The following is a 7,024-nucleotide window of genomic DNA, read 5'->3' on the forward strand; positions in this document are numbered from 1 at the left end:
GGAGACAAATTCTCTTCGTTTTTCTTCATCTGAGAATTTCTTGGTTTCCCTTTCATTTCTAAAAGATATTTTCACTAGATATAGGATTCTGTACTGACACTTCCTTTCCTCCAGCACTTGAAAAATGCTGTACTACTTTCTTCTGTCGTGATTTCTGGTGAGAAATCCACTGTCATTCAAGCTGTTATTCCCCTGTAAGGAAGGTGTTTCTCTCTCACCGCTTGCAAGATTTTTTCTTTGTCTTTAATGTTTAGTAATTTGATTACGATGTATCCTAATGTAGATTTCTTTGTTTCTCTGGGTTTATCCTGTTTGGGATTGCCTCAGCTTCTTGAATCTATAGGTTATATCTTTAGCTAAATTTTGGAAATGTTCAGCCCTTGTATTTGAGTACTTCTTCAGGCCACTATTCTTTTTCCTTACTTCCAGGACTCCAAAGACACCATGTTAGATCTTCCCATATTAATCTTACATGTTCCCAAGGCTCTGCTCATCTTGTCCCCAGTGTATTATCTCTTTGTTCTTTGTACATTTCTTTTCTCTTTTTCTTTCTTTTTTTTTTCAGTGAGGAAGATTGGCCCTGAGCTAACATCTGTTGCCAATACTTCTCTTTTTGCTTGAGTAAGATTGGCCCTGAGCTAACACCTGTGCATATCTTCCTCTATTTTTTGTATGTGGGATGCTGCCACAGCATGGCTTGGTGAGCAGTGTCTATGTCTGTGCCTGGGATCTGAACCTGCGAACCCCAGTCTGCCAAAGCAGAGCATGCGAACTTAACCACTACAACATTGGGCTGGCCCCTATTTTTTCATTTTTTAAAAGAGAAGTATATTCAAAAGTCAAAAGGTAAAATATTTCAAACGCTTCCTGATGAACGAGATGAGAAAGCTCTTTGGCTCAGGATATCTATGAATTTCAGCCCTATCACAGTCCAGGCAGTAGGATAGGCTTGGATCCCCTATTTTATGGAACCAGTTGGTACAGTGAAAGCCCAAGAGCTTTACAGAAAAATAATGTATGTTCATTATCTCATTTAATCCATACAACAGAGGAGGTGCCACTATTATTACCATTTTACAGATGACTAAGATGAGGCTTTGAGACAGGCAGGATAATTCACTAAAATAGCATAGCTACTTAATGGCAGAGTTAGAATTTAAACCATGGGACATCTACAATCTCCAACTACAGGATGCATTATTGACCAAGGTGCCGAGTTGCAGCTCACTGAAATCCATTGCGGGCATGCTATAAAAGGTCTGTTCCTGGGTGATATGGGGTTCTCTGATCACTCACTTTGCCTTAAGAACTCCTCAAGATCCTTGCCAAGTCTCTCTTAGACTTTACAGCAGTCTAGGGTGCATCCACCCAACCCCTCCTCCCACTCTCCATCACTTAGGGTCCGATGTGCGCCCTCCATAATGGCTCACCCAACCTATCCTAGCTCTCTCCTCCGTTTTCTCCAACGTAGCGTGTCCCTTAAGAAAATCCTTGCATGCTTAATCCCATCTCGGCATCTGTTTCCTGAGGAACCGAAATTAACACAATCAGGTAATCTGATTTAAGAGCCCAGTCTGTTGACCACCACTCCATAAGTGGTAAAAAGAAGTAAGTGTTTCTGTGGAATTACTTGAGATTCTACTCAGAAGATAAACGAAAATAATGTATGTGGGAAGATTTTCTAATCCCTTAAATTGAATGCACATGCAAATTGTCCTTGTTGTTTACAGTTCACACAGCATGGTTTGCCCTGTGCGCTGCCTGTTCCCAGCCACTGGCCTAGGTGGGGATGATTTCCAATTTATCAGTTAATCTAATGATTGCTTCCTTATGTGAACTGCAGACTTAGCACTTTAATTCTTATAATACTTAGCATAGCCACGATTTGTCAGGGATGTTAGTAACATTACAACTCTAAATTGACTTTTATCTAAATAAACGGGATTTGGCAACGACTTTGTAAAAATTGATGTAATTTGCACCTAGCAATGATCCCATTCATTACCATCCCAATTTTCTAAATTGCCTTTAAACAAGGGTGTGGTGAGTCCTTGGAGAACTGATAACAAACACCACCATCTATCTGTTCCACATCAGCGGTAATTAAAAGCTTACCTATTATTCTCTGGCCTTCTCACCTGGGCAGCAGAGACTGGGTGTGAGAAGCTCTTGTTCACTGAGGCCACACAAGCTGATCTGAATGAATCACTTAGCTCGTCATGATAACGAACGTAAAATGATTCTGTTATTGTGGTTAAGCAGATTTCTGACGTTACACAGCGTCAGAATGAATGGAAGTTTAGCAAAATGCCAAGAACATTAAATAGAATGTTTCAAAAGACACTTGGAACAAGAAGAAAAACATAAATAAGCTGACTCCTTGGGGTAGACGGTACGTGATTAACACGTGACAAAAACGAGTAAAAGTTCTCCATTCCTCTGTGCTTTCATCTTTACCATCAGAGAGCAGTAAACCAGAAAACATGGAAAGTAGAAATTCAGCTTAAAGGGGATAATTAAAGCCCAGGATAGGTGAGCAGATGATAAGAAAGCATGTAACAATTATACCGGCTCGAGTCTGGATGAATCACATTCTGACATAGTGATAATCATGGCAAACGCTGATGATCAGATTGAGGGCAGCGCTCGCAGCATCTGGTATATATTCCCTAGCTTAATCCTCACAAAAGCCTAGAAGGTCGGTGCTGTTATTATCCTCATTTTTCAGATGGAAAAACTGAGGCCAAGGGAGGTTAAATAGCTTGCCCATGGCAGGGCTGGGATTAAAGCCCATATAGTCTGCTAGAGCCTTCCAGTCATCACAGAGTCCACAGACCAGCAGCATCGTTATCTGGATGTGTGTTAGAAATGTGGACTCTCAGACCTACGGAATCAGAGTCTGCTTTTTTGGTGTATATGTGAGGAAGATAGGCCCTGAGTGAACATCTGTTGCCAATCTTCCTCTTTTTGCTTGAGGAAGAGTGTCCCTGAGCTAACATCTGTGCCAATCTTACTCTATTTTACGTGGGATGCCGCCACAGCATGGCTCCATGAGTGGTGCTAGGTCCGTACCTGATCCAAATCTGCAAACCCTGGGCTGTCAGAGCATAGCCCACAAACTTATCCACTGTGCCACCGGGCCAGCCCCAGAATCTGCATTTTAGTAAGATCTCCAGGTTATTCTTATGCACACTGCAGTTTGGGAAGCACTGCTCTGGAGCCCACACGCTGACCCTCAGTCATATGCTTTGCTGCCTCCATGACCCTCAAAACCAAATGGGTGTCATGCAGGACTCTATCCATAACCTTAGGAATGGCTAAGTATGAGATGGATAGAAGGAAGGTGTTGAGGAATAAATTCTATGATTTTCAAAACCAGTGTTTGAGGGAGGGGGAATCAAGAGACTGAAAAACCGGTGTAATTGATATAAATTCCTGGCAAATTCTAGATTAGAGAGACCAATGTGAGTTTGCTAAGAAAATGTCCTATCAGATCAACTTGATTTCCTTTTTGGACTGGCACATATATATCAGGAAAATACCACAGTTATATTACACGTGAATGTCAGCACCAAGAACGAATTTTGAAGTCTCTCTTGAGATACCTGCAGATGACATGGAAACATCACAGAACTGGTAGCTAATTGAATAAACGTGTCCAAAGGGGGCTGATTAATGGATCACTGTAAATAAGCAAGAAGGTCCTATTCTCTCATTCATTCAAATAATATTTATTGGGGGTCCCCCTAAAATCCAATGCTCTTCCGAGTGCTGGAGATACACTGATGAACACAATATTCTGCTCCCATGAAACAACCAAACAAAGATGATCACGGATGTTAAATAAAAATAAAGCACACACATTAGCTAGGGTTAGAAGGGAAACCTTTCTGAGGTGTTGACATTTGACCTGATACCTGACTGTAAAGATGGAAGCAGCCATGAGGCATTTGATGTAAGAGCATTCCAGACTGAGGGACTAGCAAGGATACAAAGGCCTGGGACTGGACATGAGCTTGGCACATTGGAAGAATGGTAAAGAGGCAGATGAAGTCTGGGAGGCCAGGTCAGTGTAGCCTGGAAGGCTGTGTGACAGTAAGGGAATTCACTAGAACATTTTAACTTGGGGCACAATGTGATGCTCCAAAGTAATCAATGACTTACCATTTTAAAAGATCATAGATTGCCATATGGAGAAATGGGTTATCAGGGGAGAAAGAAAGATTCTGTGCTTGATTCTGTTCTAATCATTTTTCTCAGAAATTTACGTAAGTACTCTGCAGAGATGTAAGATTTAATGACTAAATTTGTACATACGGCTTAGCTAAGGTCTTGTATGGTGGTTTAGGACTCACAATGAAATGAGCAGTCTAGAAGTAGCTTCCAAAATTAGCAGATGAAATATAAAAGGGTATAAACACAAAGTTCTGAATTTAGCTGAAAAGAAGAAGTCCCGTAGGTCCCAGCATAGGTTGAGAGACCTGATTTAGCTGAATTCATAGGAGGAAAGGTAGATTTTACTTACCTTTTTGACCAACTTGGGACAACATATAATGGTTTTCAAAATTTCAATGGAGTTTTAGGTTGCATGGAAAGATTCTTAAACTCTAGTAAGCGTAAGAGTCTCTCAGGAAATGAAGCAATGCCCACACACACATAAATGTTCAGACACATGGCTACACAATTTTCTGGCACCATCCCAGATATATCTTTGAGTGGGGCCCATTGACTAGATTAAGATGTTTCCTCAATTCTAAAGTCGTCAAGTCAGCGATGTGGACAGGTTTCCGTGGAATGACTGCTGTATGAAGCACTGTTATTGACAGAGTGTGTCATATCCCTTGGTGTGCTGGGGTGGATACAAAGTGGAGAAATGATGCATCCAAAAAACCATCTTTGTGCTCTTAGTCAAGATACCGAGATAAAGTAGCGCGGATTTTCTCAAGCACATTGTGGCTGAACTCGCAGTGCCCACTCCAAAATCATCCTTCCGTCTTCATTGTTAACAGAACCCTGGTGTATTCAGCAGGCGACACAGCCTGCTCAAGACACAGGTTTCCTTTGCTAACTACTGGCTTTCCTGACTTTTCTTGAGACAAGCCCTTTGTCCGCGGATCCCGCTCTACACTCTACCTGCCCATTAGTGCTTTAGTAGCTGTCTCGGTTATCAGATCCGCTCTCATGGTATCACAGTGCTTGTGTTCAAGTAACCCTTATTTTACTTAATAACGGCCCCAAAGGATGAGAGTAGTGCTGCCGGCAATTCGGACATCCCAAAGAGAAGCTGTAAAGTGCTTCCTTGAAGGGAAAAGGTGAAAGTTCTTGACTAAAAAGAAAAAAAATCGTGTGCTGAGGTTGCTAAGATGTATGGAGAGAACAAATCTTTTATCTGTGAAATTGTGAAGAAGAAAAAAGAAATTTGTTCTAGTTTTGGTGTCATACCTCAAATATGTAACTATAGGACAAAACAAGATGTATATGGGGTTCAGTACCATCCAAAGTTTCAGGCATCCACTGGGGGTCTAGAACGTCTTCCTGTGGATAGGAGAGGACTACTGTACCATTATTCTTTCAAAGTCCTTGGCTCTGGAGGTGACTTGGATTAAGCATCAATATGGCACAGAGATTAAAAGTTTTGAATCTAGGTTATACTGCAAGGGTTTGAAGATGGTGCTGTCTCTTATTAACTTCACAATCTTTAGCAATGTGATTCAACTCTCTGTGCTTTTGTTTCCTCACCTCCAAAAGGTGACTAATAATAGTTCCTAGCCACAGAGCTGTCACAAGGATTTAATGAGGGAATATATTTGAAGCATTTGAAAAGTGCCCAGCACATGGTAAGTGCTCAGTAAATGTTAGCTATTGTTATTATACAAATGATGCTGTCACTGTTGAAAACTTGTGGGATTTTTCATCTGAAATTGACATCAGAGACTGCCGGAGGATCACACAAGGAAATCAGACTCTTTATTGATAGCTATATCAATTTTTTTCATTAGTAGACTTTATTTTTTAGAGCAGCTTTAGGTTTACAGAAAAATTCAGCAGAAACTACAGAGGGTTTTCTTATACCCTCTGTCCCCACACATGCATAGCTTCCTCCGTTATCAACATCCCCCACCAGAGTGGTACATTTGTTACAACTGAGGAACCTACATTGACACATCATTATCACTTAAAGTTCACAGTTTACCTTAGGGTTTACTCTTATTTTTTTTTAATCCCATTTATTTATTTATTTATTTGTTTATTTTTGCTGAGGAAGATTAGCCCTGAGCTATCATCTGTGCCAGTCTTCCTCTATTTTGTATGTGGGTCACCACCACAGCATGGTGGTATAGGTCCACACCTGGGATCTGAACCCGTGAACCTGGGCTGCTGAAGTGGAACACAACAAACTTAACCACTAAGCCATGGGGTCAGCCCCAGGGCTCACTCTTAACACTGTACATTCCATGGGTTTGGACAAATGCACACTGTTATGCATTCACCATTATAGTATCATATGGGGCATTTCACTGCCTTAAAAATCCTCTGCACTCTGCCTATTCATCCTTTCCCCCTACGCAACCCCTGGCAACCTTTGATCTTTTTACTGTCTCCATAGTTTTACCTTTTCAAGAATGTCACATAGTTGGAATCATACAGTATGTAGCCTTTTCAGATTGGCTTCTTTCACTTAGTAATATGCATTTAAATTTCTTTCCTCTTTTCATGGCTTAATAGCTCATTTCTTTTTAGCACCGAATAATATTCCATTGTCTGGATGTACCACAGTTTGTTTATCTATTCTCCTACTGAAAGACATCTTGGTTGCTTCCTAGTTTTGGCAATTATGAATAAAGCTGCTATAAACATCCATGTGCAGGTTTTGGTGTGGACTTAAGTTTTCAACTCCTTTGAGCAATTATCAAGGGACACGACTGCCAAACTATAAGTAAGAGTATGTTTAGTTTTGTAAAAAACTGCTAAACTGTCTTCCAAAATGGCTGAACCACTTTGCATTCCCACCAATCACGAATGA

This window comes from Equus asinus, chromosome 4 (genome assembly GCF_041296235.1).
Source record: "Equus asinus isolate D_3611 breed Donkey chromosome 4, EquAss-T2T_v2, whole genome shotgun sequence".
Lineage (NCBI taxonomy): Eukaryota > Metazoa > Chordata > Mammalia > Perissodactyla > Equidae > Equus > Equus asinus.